Source organism: Podarcis erhardii (genome assembly GCF_964252035.2).
Source record: "Podarcis erhardii genome assembly, chromosome: 4".
NCBI lineage: Eukaryota > Metazoa > Chordata > Lepidosauria > Squamata > Lacertidae > Podarcis > Podarcis erhardii.
This window is the reverse complement of record NC_138508.1, coordinates 22,249,364-22,266,230: the sequence shown is the minus strand read 5'-3', so window position 1 is coordinate 22,266,230 and position 16,867 is coordinate 22,249,364. Positions and strand designations below refer to the sequence as shown.

The window sequence follows — 16,867 nt, the reverse complement described above, 5'->3', positions numbered from 1 at the left end:
TTAAACACTAGTTGAATTGTCACAGAAAGTATTTTTAATGTTCCATACGTGACAACTGAGGATTATAACCCATACCTGTATGAAGTGGCCTCATGTTCACTGACTGATGCCGAAATAAATCATGTTAGTCCATGGGGTGCAATAAGACTCTCTCTTTTTTTGCTCTTCTTCCTGCAACCCTCCCAGGCAGAAACTTCTTAGGAAGGTTTTGTTCGCTGCTCTTCTTCTGCCATTTTGTTTCTTCTTTGATCCTCCAAGCTCCGCCCCCATTCCACAGATGGAGCACACTGGCAGTTGCTAGGCAACATATCTTCATCCTCTTCTAATTCACATATAGCCTCCTTCCTATCTATCTACTAACCTGGTAACAACTGTTTGGAGCTTCCCTTTCAAGGATGAAATGCCAGAGGTGGTGCTTCAAGAGCTTCTTTCCTCTTTCTTGGAAAATGAGTGGCAGCCTGGCATGGCTGCTCATTATGTTCCTGAGGAATCTCCTGATTGAGACCGGTGGCCAGACACCACCCCATGGCTTTAGGTATGCCTCTTATGAGGTGACCATCCCAAGGAAACTGAGCTTCAGGTATGGACTACAGGAAACCCAGGATGTCAGCTACCTGCTACAGGTTGAGGGGAAGGGCCAGGTGGTGCATCTCAAGCAGAAGAAGGGAATTGTTCCTAAACACTTCCCCATCTTCACGTACAATAAGGAAGGGGACCTCCAGGTTGACTATCATTACATCAGGGATGATTGTTTCTACAGTGGTTTCATACAAGACAAGCCTCTCTCTTCAGCCACTCTCAGCACTTGCTCAGGGGGACTCAGGGGCCTGTTACAACTTAACAATGAGACATATCAAATTGAACCTGTCCAGCCATCTGCAACCTTTCAGCACGTGGTGTATCAGCTGGAAATAGAGGAGGGTGCCATGCACATGAGGTGTGGGTTGACGGAGGAAGAGCAAAGGCGTCAAGAGGCCATGATCCAGGACACAGAGCATGTGGCTGTCAAAAGTGCACCAGCAGGACTCTGGTGGCCACACAAGAGACATGCAGAAGTGGCATTTGTGGTGGAGCATGAACGATATGTTAAGTTTAATAAAAATGAAACTGATATTGCTATGAAACTTCTTGAGACGATCCATATGGTAAATTCATTTTTTGAGCCATTTTTAGTTGAAGTGTCTATAGCAGGACTGGAGATATGGTCAGAAAAGAACCTCATAGATGTTGATGGTGGAATAGGTGCCACACTTAAAGCTTTTAGTATATGGAGCCGTAACACTCTACTTAACCATCTAAAGAATGATGCTGCTCACTTAATTGTATACAGGTCATATGGAAGTACTATTGGATTAGCATATGTAGGACAAATTTGTAGTAAATATTGGGCCACTGCTCTTGAAGTATCAATATATTTCAATTTGTTTGATTTTTCTGTGCTATTTGCTCATGAATTTGGGCATAATCTTGGTATGCCCCATGATAGTTCGGACTGTAAATGTGATCGACGTGCCTGCATTATGGCCGCTTGGCACTCACGGACTGATAAGTTTAGCAACTGCAGTTACCATAGGTATTTCAATCGAAAGGACTCACCTTGCTTGTTGATTCCACCAGACCCTGATCAAATGTATAACCTCGAATACTGTGGCAACAAAGTAGTGGAAAAAGGAGAGCAATGTGACTGTGGTTCAGCTGCACAGTGTCAATCGGATCAGTGTTGCAGGCCAGATTGCACGTTGCGTCCATGTGCCAATTGTTCTTCTGGACTGTGCTGTGCCATGTGCAAGTACCGTCCTGCTGGATCCATTTGCAGAAAGAGTATTGGCATCTGTGACCTGCCTGAGTTTTGCACTGGGACTTTGGACCAATGTCCGGAAGATGTTTATGTACAAGATGGTGCCCCTTGCGGTGATGGAGTCTATTGCTATCATGGTCGTTGTAGTACTCCAAATGGGCAGTGTGAAAAGATATTTGGCAAGAAAACCGTACGAGCTTCAGAGGATTGTTTCAGAGGACTGAATGCTCAAGGTGATCGCTTTGGCAACTGTGGCCTTGAACATGGTATTTTTAAGAAATGCAATGCTGAAAATATTCTATGTGGCCGAATGCAGTGTAGTAATATCCCTAGTGTACCTACCTTGGAGGAACACCAAACCATCATTCAAACCACCATTGGCAAAAGTAACTGCTGGGCTACAGACTACCACAGTGGAATGGAGATAGCTGATATTGGAGCAGTAGAAGACGGTACACCTTGTGGCACTGGCATGATGTGTATTAGTAGGGAATGCAAGAACGTGTCCCTCTTGCAGTATGATTGTAACTTCAAAAAGTGCCATAATAGGGGAATATGCAACAACCACAAACACTGCCATTGTTCTTATGGTTGGGCCCCTCCTGACTGTCTAAAGAAAGGATATGGAGGCAGCATTGACAGTGGGCCAATTTCAAAAAACTGGAATGGTGTCATTGTAGGTAGTATTGTAGGAAGTGTGTTGGTCCTTTCCACGGTGACTGCTGCTGTTGGCATGGTTGTATATTACAGGTTTGTGCTAAGCAACAATGTTGGAAGAAAGAGTTCAAGAATCTGTCCATCATAATGAACAGAGGAATGAAAACCACTCTAGATCACAGAAGCGAACAATGCAGAAAGTTTCCAAAGGGTATGATGGGTATAATGAGCACTATTATATAACATATATTTGACTCTGTAAGCATTGGTTCAGTTCATCTCAAGTGGAAATATTCACATATGAAAATCTTTGCCTATACTTTCACAGTATGTTGAGAGTCTCTTTGTTGTTCAAGACAGAAGTCCTATCCTATGTAAATGGGTGAAATCTGTCTAGTGGAATGGAATGTTATCATACAGGAGCATACCATGTTAAAGAAATGCATGGAAGCCATATTGGTATTTTGGATTTCTCAGATTTTCTCTCAAAGTAACCTTGGGTGTACATGGATAGAATCACAACCCAATCCTCTCAAGCCATTGAAATGCAATATTTGTACGTTTGTGGAGTGAATTCACATCTGTCTAGAATGCCATTGCAAACATTATACCAATAACTGCGTTGGCAGAAAGGTTAATGTTGAAATGAGACATTATATTAAAAATATTATAAAACCAACAACACATAATATGTCAAAAAGCTATTATGGAAATAATGGTGGATGTTTTGTAACATATTTGATGGTGCAATGTTTTCATTAAAGTTTTTTGTTTTAACAGTTTGTTGATAAAATGTGTCACACAGGGTAATCTTTGGTTTATCCACAAACCATTTTTGGGGGAAAACCTTTTCAGATATTTTGAGACCATCTCTGTACTTTAACACGGAATATACAAAATCCCCCCCCCCCGCCATGGAAATGTTGGAATTCTGCCTCGGTTAGAGGTATGTGCCTATCTGTCCAGGCACCAGCTGAATTCCTTTTGACCTCCCTCCCGCGACTCCCGTCAGGAAAAACAGTTGAGGTCCGTATCGGCGATTTTTCCCAGACTGTGAGAAAAACACACCACTGCTACTCCTCCTCCCTGCATATCCCCAGGGAGGGGAATCAGACTCAGACAGAAACGTATCTACATGTCTTTATTTCTGTCTTTAGCAGCCATACAGAAAAGATGTCTGCACCCTTTGAACAACAGAGAGAAACTTTAAAACTGACTCCACCCATGTATATCCTGTACAGATCATATGACACACACTGAGCTCACATCCTGTGCTCAGCACGGAGAATGGACTGCCCCTTTCTTGCCATGGCAACAGTCACAAACATCCTGTCTGCTTTTCCAGCCAGCAGCAGCTGGCTTAGCTGCTGCTTCTTGCTTCTGCATTGCTTCTTTATGGTAACAGGAAGAAGGGATGGGTGAAGAGCCACATCAGGGACAAGCAGGGAATGAAGTCAGGGTACTGATGGCAGCTGTGGTCGATTCCCAAGAAGGCTGCGAGATAGAGAAACAGCAAGCTTTTTCAGTTCTGCTTATAATACAATTTGCAGAGAAGAATTCAAGATGCACCTAATGTTGCCCTGAGTGAAGTCCCCCCCCCCTTCTCCGTTACTTTCCTGTTCATCTAATTTCTCCTGCTGCATCCGACTGTGACTGGTATGAGACAGTTGCCTCTGAGCTCTCTGTTTGACTATTCTCAGCGAATGCCTGGTTTTTTTGGGGGGGAGGGTATGGGTTCAGGATACTCTCCAGCGACAGGATCTCATTCAACTGCTGCTCAGCCGCCTCCTGCTGAATCCTCTCCATGTTCTCCTCCTCCTCCTCTCCCCTTTTGCCCTCATCTCCCTTACATGTATGCTCTGTGCCAAACCACTCCTGGAGGTCTATGCTACCTGCCCATTCCTCCTCTCTAGTCAAAGCCTGCAGCGGCGGTCTCCACCATTCTTCCTCCTCTGCTCTGTCCATGACACCACTGGGAAGAAATGGGAGAGTGAAGATCTACATCACAAACAAGGTGGGGAAATCAAATCAACCTTACCTGAGGTGGTCGCCTCACCTTGCCCCATAGGTGGGATGGCCCTGTTCAGAGCCATACTGGCTCCAACACTGGACATCATACAGAGCCAGTGTGGTGTAGTGGTTAAGAGCGGTGGACACATAATCTGGTGAACCGGGTTCGTTTCCCCGCTCCTCCACATGCAGCTTCTGGGTGACCTTGGGCTAGTCACACTTCTCTGAAGTCTCTCAGCCTCACTCACCTCACAGAGTTTTTGTTGTTGGGGAGGAAGGGAAAGGAGATGGTTAGCCACTTTGAGACTCCTTAAGGGGAGTGAAAGGTGGCTTACAAGTTGAAACTCTTCTTCTTCTTCTTCTTCTCTTCTTCTTCTTCTATTGTGGCTAGTAGATGTTAATATCCTTACGTGCTAGGAATTTGTCTAATTCTCTAAAAAGCAACCAAAGCTGGTGACCGTCACTGCACTTTTGAGAACAAATTCTACTGTTTAAGTATGCACTATGTAAATGGATTTTTCTGTCCTGAATCTTCCATCCTTCAGCTTCTTTGAATGCCTTCATGTTCTAGTCTTGTTTCTACATAGAAGCATGGGTTGGGAGGGTCTCAAGGTTCATCTAGTCCAACCCCTTGCAATGCAGGAATCTCAGCTAAAGCATCCATGACTGAGGGTCATCCAACCTCTGCTTAAAAACCTCCAAGGAAGGAAAGTCCACCACCTCCCGAGGGAGACTGTTTCATACTCCTCTATCATATCCTCTCTTGCATGCCTGTCTTTCTCACACCATTAGAAACTGACACCAAGCAGTGCTGATCATGTGAAAAAGACCAGGAAAATTGGCTCCATGCTCATGGCAACTGCCATGGGTGCCAGTGAAGTAAAATCTGGCTTCAAAGGAGATATGAGATTTATAAATCCCTTCAGCTGTCCTGAGTCATACTGTTGGCACATATATTTTTTCTAGAATCATGTAATGGTCAGTCTGGCTGTCTCTAATAAGTAGCTAATTAGCGCATTGCCTTTTAGATCTTTGTAGCTCTGGGGAGAAAATATTCCACTAGCTGAGCATCAAGCTCTATGAGCTGATTAGTTCTATCTTTCAATAAAATCTTCTGATTTGGGGGCAAGGTCTCAGAAAATTTTCAAGATAATTTGAAGTGAGCTCAGAATAACTTGCTTATCTCTAATTCAAGTATTCAGACACAACTGTGAGGGAATTATGGGAAACCTGCTTTCACCCACGTCAAAAGGTAGCCCTTACTTGCCCTCTGAGTTTATACAGGGTTTACAAATTTCCCTGTATTTAACTTCTATTGCATGTAAAAATGGCTCAAGACTTGTGTATTTAAAACACCAGTGCATATAAATGCAAAATATTTTTTGCACTTTACACATTAAATATTTTACAAAATCTAATACTGGGAAACCAAGTAAACAGTATTCTGGCATATTTCTAATTAACAGTTAGAGCAAATTTTGAAATAAATTGGGGTTACCCTCAAAATGAACTATTTTTATGGTAGCCAATACACTTTTTGATAAAACTAAGAAATATCGACAACCTCAGATATGCAGATGACACAACCTTGATGACAGAAAGTGAGGAGGAATTAAATAACCTTTTAATGAGGGTGAAAGAGGAGAGTGCAAAATACGGTATGAAGCTCAACATCAAAAAAACTAAGATCATGGCAACTGGTCCCATAACCTCCTGGCAAATAGAAGGGGAAGAAATGGAGGCAGTGAGAGATTTTACTTTCTTGGGCTCCGTGATCACTGCAGATGGTGACAGCAGCCACGAAATTAAGAGACGCCTGCTTCTTGGGAAAAACCAATGACAAACCTAGACAGCATCTTATAAACCAGAAACATCACCTTGCCAACAAAGGTCCATGTAGTTAAAGCTACGGTTTTCCCAGTAGTGATGTATGGAAGTGAGAGCTGGACCATAAAGAAGGCTGATCGCCGAAGAATTGATGCTTTTGAATTATGGTGCTGGAGGAGACTCTTGAAAGTCCCATGGACTGCAAAAAATCAAACCTATCCATTCTGAAAGAAATCAGCCCTGAGTGCTCACTGGAAGGACAGATCCTGAAGCTGAGGCTCCAATACTTTGGCCACCTCATGAGAAGAGAAGACTCCCTGGAAAAGACCCTGATGCTGGGAAAGATTGAGGGCACAAGGAGAAGGGAACGACAGAGGACAAGATGGTTGGACAGTGTTCTTGAAGCTACTAGCATGAGTTAGACCAAACTGTGGAAGGCAGTGGAAGACAGGGGTGCTTGGCATGCTCTGGTCCATGAGTTCACAAAGAGTCGGACACGACTAAACGACTACACAACAACAAGATGCTCTCTGGTAACGCTAGATCCCCTTTCTAAAATGTTTCACATGACCCTAAGAGTTTTCATTTCCCTTACTTATTTAAGGATGGGAAGATCCATAGTTCAGTGGTGTACACCATATATTGTATGCAGAAGATCCAGAATGAATCTCTTGTTGTATCTCCAGTCAAAAGGGGCACATGGAATCTCCCACTGAGGGAGGCCGCAGTTTGGTGTGCAAAAAAGGAAGATTCTGAGGGGATTGGGAGGGATTAGAGGGGCCATTCATTCTTTTGGGTGGTTTTGACTGAGCTGGTGGCCAGCACTCCCTGCTGGCTCCCCTTCTCTGAAGGAGGTGGATGAGTGAAAACTGTGACCGAAAGAAGCACTTAGCTCACCTGGGCTTCTTCACCTGGCCAAGTGAAGAGGAGGTGTTGCCTCAGAGCTGAAAAGGAACTCAGCAATGCAAAGATGATTGTGCTATCACCAGCTATTTTTATGTTTTGCATACATTTAAACACTAGTTGAATTGTCACAGAAAGTACTTTTAATGTTCCATACCTGACAACCTGAGGACTATGACACATCCAATGTATGAAGTGAGCTCATGTCCACTGACTGATGCTGATACAGAACTTGTTGGTCCATGGGGTGCTATAAGACTTTCTCTCTGTTTTGCTCTTCTTCCTGCAACCCTCCCAGGCAGAAACTTCTTAGGAATGTTTTCTTCCCTGCTCTTCCTCTGCCATTCTGTTCCTTCTTTGATCCTCCAAGCTCCACCCACATTCCACAGACAGAGCACACTGGCAGTTTCTAGGCAACGTATCTTCCTCCTCTTCTAATTCACATATAGCCTCCTTCCCATCTATCTACTAACCTGGTCACAACTGTCTGGGGCTTCCCTTTCAAGGAGGAGATGCCAGAGGTGGTGCTTCAAGAGATAATTTCCACGCTCTGGGAAAATGAGTGACAGCCTGGCATGGCTGCTCATTATGTTCTTGAGGAATCTACTGAGTGCGATTGGTCGCCAGACACCACCTCAGGGCTTTAGGTATGCCTCTTATGAGGTGACCATCCCAAGGAAACTGAGCTTCAGGTATGGACTACAGGAAGCCCAGGATGTCAGCTACCTGCTGCAGATTGAGGGGAAGGGCCAAGTGGTGCATCTCAAGCAGAAGAAGGGCATTGTTCCTAAACACTTCCCCATCTTCACGTACAATAAGGAAGGGGACCTGCTGGATGACTATCATTACATCAGGGATGATTGTTTCTACAGTGGCTTCATACAGGACAAGCCTCTCTCTTCAGTCACTCTCAGCACTTGCTCAGGGGGACTCAGGGGCCTGTTACAACTTAACAATGAGACATATCAAATTGAACCTGTCCAGCCATCTGCTACCTTTCAACATGTGGTGTATCGGCTGGAAATGGAGGAGGGTGCCATGCACATGAGGTGTGGGTTGACGGAGGAAGAGCAAAGGCGTCAAGAGGCCATGATCCAGGACGCAGAGCATGTGGCTGTCAAAAGTGCTCCAGCAGGACTCTGGTGGCCACATAAGAGACATGCAGAAGTGGCATTTGTGGTGGAGCATGAACGATATGTTAAGTTTGATAAAAATGAAACTGATATTGCTCTGAAAATTCTTGAGGCCACCCATGTTATAAATTCATTTTTTGAGCCACTGTTTCTTGACGTGTCTGTAGCAGGACTGGAGATATGGACGGAAAAGAACCTCATAGATGTTGATAAAAGTATCGGAGTCACACTTAATGCTTTCAGTATGTGGAGACGTAACACTCTACTTAACCATCTAAAGAATGATGCTGCTCACTTAATTGTATACAGGTCGTATAGAGGTGCTATTGGAATAGCATTTCTAGGACAAATTTGTAGTGAGAAATTCGCTACTGGTGTTGAAGTATCAAAGAATTTCAATTTGTTTGATTTTTCTGTGCTATTTGCCCATGAATTTGGACATAATCTTGGTATGAACCATGATGATTTGGTCTGTAAATGTGATCGACGTGCCTGCATTATGTCTGCTTGGCACTCAGATGTTGATAAGTTTAGCAACTGCAGTTATTATGAATATTTCGATCGAAGGAACTCACCTTGCTTGTTGATTCCACCAGACCCTGATCAAATCTATAACCTCGAATACTGTGGCAACAAAGTAGTGGAAAAAGGAGAGCAATGCGACTGTGGTACATATGAGCAGTGTCGATTGAATTATTGTTGCAGGCCAGATTGCACGTTGCGTCCATGTGCCAATTGTTCTTCTGGATTGTGCTGTGACAGGTGCAAGTACCGTCCCCCTGGATCCATTTGCAGAAAGAGTATTAGTATGTGTGATCTTCCTGAATTTTGCACTGGAACTTCAGACCAATGTCCGGAAGATGTTTATGTACAAGATGGTGCCCCTTGCGGTGATGGAGTCTATTGCTATCATGGTCGTTGTAGTACTCCTAATGGACAGTGCGAAAAGATATTTGGCAAAAATACAGTACGAGCTTCAGAGGATTGTTTCAGAGGACTGAATGCTCAAGGTGATCGCTTTGGCAACTGTGGCCTAAAACATGGTATTTTTAAGAAATGCAATGCTGAAAATATTCTATGTGGCCGAATGCAGTGTAGTAATATTTATGGGCTACCTACCTTGGAGGAACACCAAACCATCATTCAAACCACCATTGGCAAAAGTAACTGCTGGGCTACAGACTACCACAGTGGAATGGAGGTAGCTGATATTGGAGCAGTGGAAGACGGTACACCTTGTGGCACTGGCATGATGTGTATGAATAGGGAATGCAAGAACGTGTCCCACTTGCAGTATGATTGCAATACCACAAAGTGCCATAATAGGGGAATATGCAACAACCATAAACACTGCCATTGTTCTTATGGTTGGGCCCCTCCTGACTGTCTAAAGAAAGGATATGGGGGCAGCATTGACAGTGGGCCAATTGCAAAAAACTGGAATGGTGTCATTGTAGGTAGTATTGTAGGAAGTGTGTTGGTCCTTTCCACGGTGACTGCTGCTGTTGGCATGGGTGTGTATTACAGGTTTGTGCTAAGCAACAAGGTTAGGAGAAAGAGTTCAAGAATCTGTCCATCATAATGAACAGAGGAACTAAAACCATTCTAGATCACAGAAAGTTTCCAAAGGGTATAATGGGTATAATGAGCACTATTATATAATATATATTTGACTCTGTAAGCATTGGTTCAGTTCATCTCAAAGGGAAATATTCACATATGAAAATCTTTGGCAATACTTTCACAGTATGTTGAGAGTCTCTTTGTTGTTCAGGACAGAAGTCCTATCCTATGTTGAGTGAGAGAAATCTGTCCAGTGCAATGGAATATTATCATACAGGAGGATACCATGCTAAAGATATGCATGGAAGCAGTGCTGGTATTTTGGATATCGCTGATCCTCTCCCAAAGTAACCTTGGGTGTACATGGATAAAATCACAACCCAATCCTCTCAAGCCATTGAAATGCAATATTTCTACGTTTGTGGAGTGAATTCACATCTGTCTAGAAAGCCATTGCAAACATTATACCTATAACTGTGTTGGCAGAAATGTTAGTTTTGAAATGAGACAATATATTAAAAATATTATAAAACCACTAACACATAATATTTCAAAAAGCTATGATGGAAATAATGGTGAATGTTATGTAACATATTTGAGGGTGCAATCTTTTCATTAAAGCTTTTTTTCTTTTTTTAACTTTTATTTTGCTTTAAACAGGTACATATAAATATAGACAAACAAAATTACAAAGGAAAATTCCTTAATAGTAATGATTTTTTTTAAAAAAAAAACCTACAAAAAATATCGAAGTACATGACACAGAACATAAGCAACTATAGGAAAGATATACGTTGCACACATAAATAGCCTAGTTTTGTTTTTGGGAATATTATCTGAAACCATTCCTAGTAAAAATTCTTCCGGTTTCTTGCTATACGTAGTTTTTATCAATCTCTGAGTTTATACACGGTTTACAAATGCCCCTGTATTTAACTTCTATTGCATGTAAAAATGGCTCAAGATTTGTGTATTTAAAACACCAGTGCATATAAATGCAAAATATTTTTTGCGCCTCACAGATTAAAGATTTTATAAATCTAATACTGGGAAACCAAGTAAACAGTATTTTATCTTATTTCTAATTCTCAGTTAGAGCAGATTTTGAAATAAATTGGGGTTACCCTCAAAATGAACTATTTTTAGGGAAGCCAATACACTTTTTGATAAAACTAAGAAATATCAACAACCTCAGGTATGCAGATGACACAACCTTGAGGGCAGAAAGTGAGGAGGAATTAAAGAACCTTTTAATGAGGGTGAAAGAGGAGAGCGCAAAATATGGTATGAAGCTCAAAATCAAAAAAACTAAGATCATGGCCACTGGGCCCATCACCTCCTGGCAAATAGAAGAGGAAGAAATGGAGGCAGTGAGAGATTTTACTTTCTTGGGCTCCATGATAACTGCAGATGGTGACAACAGTCACAAAATTAAAAGACACCTGCTTCTTGGGAGAAAAACAATGAGAAACCTAGACATCATTTTATAAACTAGAGACATCACCTTGCCAACAAAGGTCCATATAGTTAAAGCCATGGTTTTCCCATTAGTGATGTATGGAAGTGAGAGCTGAACCATAAAGAAGGCTAATTGCTGAAGAATTGATGCATTTGAATTATGGTGCTGGAGGAGACTCTTGAGAGTCCCATGGATGGCAAGAAAATCAAACCTATCCATTCTTAAGGAAATCAGCCCTGAGTGCTCACTGGAAGTACAGATCGTGAAGCTGAGGCACCAATATTTTGGCCACCTCATGAGAAGAGAAGACTCCCTGGAAAAGACCCTGATGCTGGGAAAGATTGAGGGCACAAGGAGAAGGGAACGACAGAGGACAAGATGGCTGGACAGTGTTATCAAAGCTACCAGCATGGGTTTGACCAAACTGCGGGAGGCAGTGGAAGACAGGAGGGCTTCGCATGCTCTGGTCCATGAGTTCACAAAGAGTCAGACACGACTAAACGACTACACAACAACAAGATGCTCTCTGATAATGCTAGATCCTCTTTCTATAATGTTTCACATGACCCTAAGAGTTTTCATTTCCCTTACTTATTTAAGGATGGGAAGATCCATAGTTCAGTGGTGCATACCACATATTGTATGCAGAAGATCCAGAATGAATCTCTTGTTGTATCTCCAGTCAAAAGGGGTGCATGGAATCTCCCACTGAGGGAGGCCGCAGTTTGGTGTGCAAAAAAGGAAGATTCTGAGGGGATTGGGAGGGATTAGAGGGGCCATTCATTCTTTTGGGTGGTTTTGACTGAGCTGGTGGCCAGCACTCCTTGCTGGCTCCCCTTCTCTGAAGGAGGTGGATGAGTGAAAACTGTGACCGAAAGAAGCACTTAGCTCACCTGGGCTTCTTCACCTGGCCAAGTGAAGAGGAGGTGTTGCCTCAGAGCTGAAAAGGAACTCAGCAATGCAAAGACGATTGTGCTATCACCAGTTATTTTTATGTTTTGCATACATTTAAACATTAATTGAATTGTCACAGAAAGTACTTTTAATGTTCCATACGTGACAACTGAGGATTATAACCCATCCCTGTATGAAGTGGCCTCATGTTCACTGACTGATGCCAAAATAAATCATGTTAGTCCATGGCGTGCTATAAGACTAATTTTTTTGCTCTTCTTCATGCAACCCTCCCAGGCAGAAACTTCTTAGAAATGTTTTCGGCCCTGTTCTTCCTCTGCCATTCTGTTCCATCTTTGATCCTCCAAGCTCCACCCCCATTCCACAGATGGAGCACACTGGCAGTTGCTAGGCAACGTATCTTCCTCCTCTTCTGATTCACATATAGCCTCCTTCCCATCTATCTACTAACCTGGTAACAACTGTTTGGGGCTTCCCTTTCAGGGATGAGATGCCAGAGGTGGTGCTTCAAGAGCTTCTTTCCTCTTTCTTGGAAAATGAGTGGCTGCCTGGCATGGCTGCTCATTATGTTCTTGAGGAATCTCCTGAGTGTGATTGGTGGCCAGACACCACCTCAGGGCTTTAGGTATGCCTCTTATGAGGTGACCATCCCAAGGAAACTGAGCTTCAGGCATGGACTACAGGAAACCCAGGATGTCAGCTACCTGCTGCAGATTGAGGGGAAGGGCCAGGTGGTGCGCCTAAGGCGGAAGAAGGGCATTGTTCCTAAACACTTTCCCATTTTCACGTACAATAAGGAAGGGGACCTCCTGGGTGACTATCATTACATCAGGGATGATTGTTTCTACAGTGGCTTCATACAGGACAAGCCTCTCTCTTCAGTCACTCTCAGCACTTGCTCAGGGGGACTCAGGGGCCTGTTACAACTTAACAATGAGACATATCAAATTGAACCTGTCCACCCATCTGCTACCTTTCAGCATGTGGTGTATCGGCTGGAAACAGAGGAGGGTGCCATGCACATGAGGTGTGGGTTGACGGAGGAAGAGCAAAGGCGTCAAGAGGCCATGATCCAGGACGCAGAGCATGTGGCTGTCAAAAGTGCTCCAGCAGGACTCTGGTGGCCACACAAGAGACATGCAGAAGTGGCATTTGTGGTGGAGCATGAACGATATGTTAAGTTTGATAAAAATGAAACTGATATTGCTCTGAAAATTCTTGAGGCCATCCATGCTGTAAATTCATTTTTTGAGCCACTTTTTCTTGACGTGTCTGTCGCAGGACTGGAGATATGGACGGAAAAGAACCTCATATATGTTGATGGCGGTATAGGAGCCACACTTAATGCTTTCAGTATATGGAGACATAACACTCTACTTAACCATCTAAAGAATGATGCTGCTCACTTAATTGTATACAGGTCATTTATAGGTGCTATTGGAATAGCATATGTAGGACAAATTTGTAGTGAGTATTGGGCTACTGGTGTTATAGTATCAAAGAATTTCAATTTGTTTGATTTTTCTGTGCTATTTGCCCATGAATTTGGACATAATCTTGGTATGAACCATGATGATTTGGTCTGTAAATGTGATCGACGTGCCTGCATTATGTCTGCTTGGCACTCAGAGGTTGATAAGTTTAGCAACTGCAGTTACTATGAGTATTTCAATCAAAAGGACTCACCTTGCTTGTTGATTCCACCAGACCCTGATCAAATCTATAACCTCGAATACTGTGGCAACAAAGTAGTGGAAAAAGGAGAGCAATGCGACTGTGGTACAACTGTACAGTGTCGATTGGATTATTGTTGCAGGCCAGATTGCACGTTGCGTCCATGTGCCAATTGTTCTTCTGGATTGTGCTGTGACAGGTGCAAGTACCGTCCCCCTGGATCCATTTGCAGAAAGAGTATTAGTATGTGTGATCTTCCTGAATTTTGCACTGGAACTTCAGACCAGTGTCCGGAAGATGTTTATGTACAAGATGGTGCCCCTTGCGGTGATGGAGTCTATTGCTATCATGGTCGTTGTAGTACTCCGAATGGGCAGTGCAAAAAGATATTTGGCAAGAAAACTGTACGAGCTTCAGAGGATTGTTTCAGAGGACTGAATGCTCGAGGTGATCGCTTTGGCAACTGTGGCCTAAAACATGGTATTTTTAAGAAATGCAATGCTGAAAATATTCTATGTGGCCGAATGCAGTGTAGTAATATCCATAGTGTGCCTACCTTGGAGGAACACCAAACCATCATTCAAACCACCACTGGCAAAAGTAACTGCTGGGCTACAGACTACCACAGTGGAATGGAGGTAGCTGATATTGGAGCAGTGGAAGACGGTACACCTTGTGGCACTGGCATGATGTGTATGAATAGGGAATGCAAGAACGTGTCCCTCTTGCAGTATGATTGCAATGCCACAAAGTGCCATAATAGGGGAATATGCAACAACCACAAACACTGCCATTGTTCTTATGGTTGGGCCCCTCCTGACTGTCTAAAGAAAGGATATGGGGGCAGCATTGACAGTGGGCCAATTGCAAAAAACTGGAATGGTGTCATTGTAGGTAGTATTGTAGGAAGTGTGTTGGTCCTTTCCACGGTGACTGCTGCTGTTGGCATGGGTGTGTATTACAGGTTTGTGCTAAGCAACAAGGTTAGGAGAAAGAGTTCAAGAATCTGTCCATCATAATGAACAGAGGAACTAAAACCATTCTAGATCACAGAAGTGAACAATGCAGAAAGTTTCCAAAGGGTATGATGGGTATAATGAGCACTATTATATAATATATATTTGACTCTGTAAGCATTGGTTCAGTTCATCTCAAAGGGAAATATTCACATATGAAAATCTTTGGTTATACTTTCACAGTATGTTGAGAGTCTCTTTGTTGTTCAGGACAGAAGTCCTATCCTATGTTTTTTTTTTTTTATAAATATTTATTAAGGTTTTTTTTTAAAATATAAATGCACACATCAAACAATCTTACTTTTATAACAACAAATTCTTCACTTCTTTGGACTCCCTCACGTCCCCCTCTCCCATTTACATCATTAAAAAAAAGAATTTTTCCAAACAAATTATCAACTTGTTTACAATCTCATGTCCACACATTCCAATATAATTTAACACTTTTTCCAATAAAGTTTTTATATTTTCTTTAGTCTCACTTATCATCAAATTTAAATCTAGTTTAGTGGTGGCCAGTTTTTTATAATCTAGCATCCTTCTTAACATTCAAACAAATTACAATGTTTTTGTAGATACATCTTGAATTTCTCCCAGTCTTCCTCCATCTTTTCTTCTCCCAGGTCTCGGATTCTGCCAGTCATCTCGGCCAGTTGCATATAGTCCATCAGCTGCATCTGCCACTCTTCCAGTGTGGGTAAATCTTGAGTTTTCCAATTTTTTGCGATGAGAATCCTTGCTGCCGTTGTTGCATACATGAAAAATGTTCGATCCTTCTTTAACACCTTCTGGCCGACAATACCCAGAAGGAAGGCCTCTGGTTTCTTAGTGAAGGTATACTTAAATACCTTTTTCAGCTCATTGTATATCATTTCCCAGAAGGCCTTCACCTTAGGGCATGTCCACCAGAGGTGGAAGAATGTTCCTTCATTTTCTTTACATTTCCAACATTTATTGTCAGACGAATGGTATATTTTGGCAAGTTTAACTGGGGTCATGTACCATCTGTATATCATTTTCATAACATTTTCCTTCAGAGCATTACATGCAGTGAAGTTCAACCCAGTGGTCCACAACCTTTCCCAGTCCTCGAACATAATGTTATGCCCAATATCCTGTGCCCATTTTATCATAGCCGATTTAACCATTTCGTCTTGTGTGTTCCATTTTAGCAGCAAGTTATACATTCTAGATAGTACCTTGGTTTTGGGTTCTAACAATTCTGTTTCTAACTTCGATTTCTCCACCTGGAACCCTAACTTTTTATCATTTTTAAAAACTTCTTTAATCTGAGCATAATGTAACCAGTCTCGCACCTTATCCTTCATTTTCTCCAAACTCTGCAATTTCCAATTGTCTCCATCTTTTTCTAATAATTCCCAATATTTTGGCCATTTGGCCTCCATATTGGGTCTTTTTAGGGCCTTAGCCTCCAGAGGTGAGAGCCACCTTGGAGTTTTGTTTTCCAATAAGTCTTTATATTTCGTCCAGACATTGAACAGTGCTTTCCTGACAATATGGTTCTTAAAGGCCTTATTGATCTTAACTTTGTCATACCATAAGTATGCATGCCAACCAAAAGCATTGTTAAAACCTTCCAAGTCCAGCACGTCAGTGTCTTCGAGAAGTAGCCAATCTTTTAGCCAACAGAAAGCTGCGGCTTCATAGTACAACTTTAAGTCTGGCAGGGCAAAGCCACCTCTTTCTTTCGCATCTGTTAATATCTTAAACTTAATTCTGGGCTTTTTGCCCTGCCAGACAAATTTAGATATATCTTTCTGCCACTTCCGGAAGCACTCCGTTTTGTCCACAATCTGTAATGTTTGAAACAAAAACAACATTTTTGGCAATACATTCATCTTAATAGCAGCAATTCGGCCTAACAAAGAAAGCTTCAATTTTGTCCAACTAT

General features: G+C 42.4%; 3 pseudogenes across 3 annotated transcripts; all 3 read left to right on the top strand.

Annotated features, from left to right (window-relative positions):
• Positions 1-3,192, top strand: LOC309340987 (disintegrin and metalloproteinase domain-containing protein 20 pseudogene; annotated as a pseudogene). Its single transcript has one exon. The product of its transcript is annotated as a disintegrin and metalloproteinase domain-containing protein 20 pseudogene (transcript).
• Positions 3,193-7,753: 4,561 nt separating this feature from the next.
• On the top strand, positions 7,754-10,485 carry LOC309340992 (disintegrin and metalloproteinase domain-containing protein 20 pseudogene; annotated as a pseudogene). The gene has a single exon. The product of its transcript is annotated as a disintegrin and metalloproteinase domain-containing protein 20 pseudogene (transcript).
• A 1,723-nt stretch (positions 10,486-12,208) lies between these two features.
• LOC309340449 (disintegrin and metalloproteinase domain-containing protein 20 pseudogene) lies at positions 12,209-15,181 on the top strand (annotated as a pseudogene). The gene has a single exon. The product of its transcript is annotated as a disintegrin and metalloproteinase domain-containing protein 20 pseudogene (transcript).
• Positions 15,182-16,867: the final 1,686 nt, after the last annotated feature.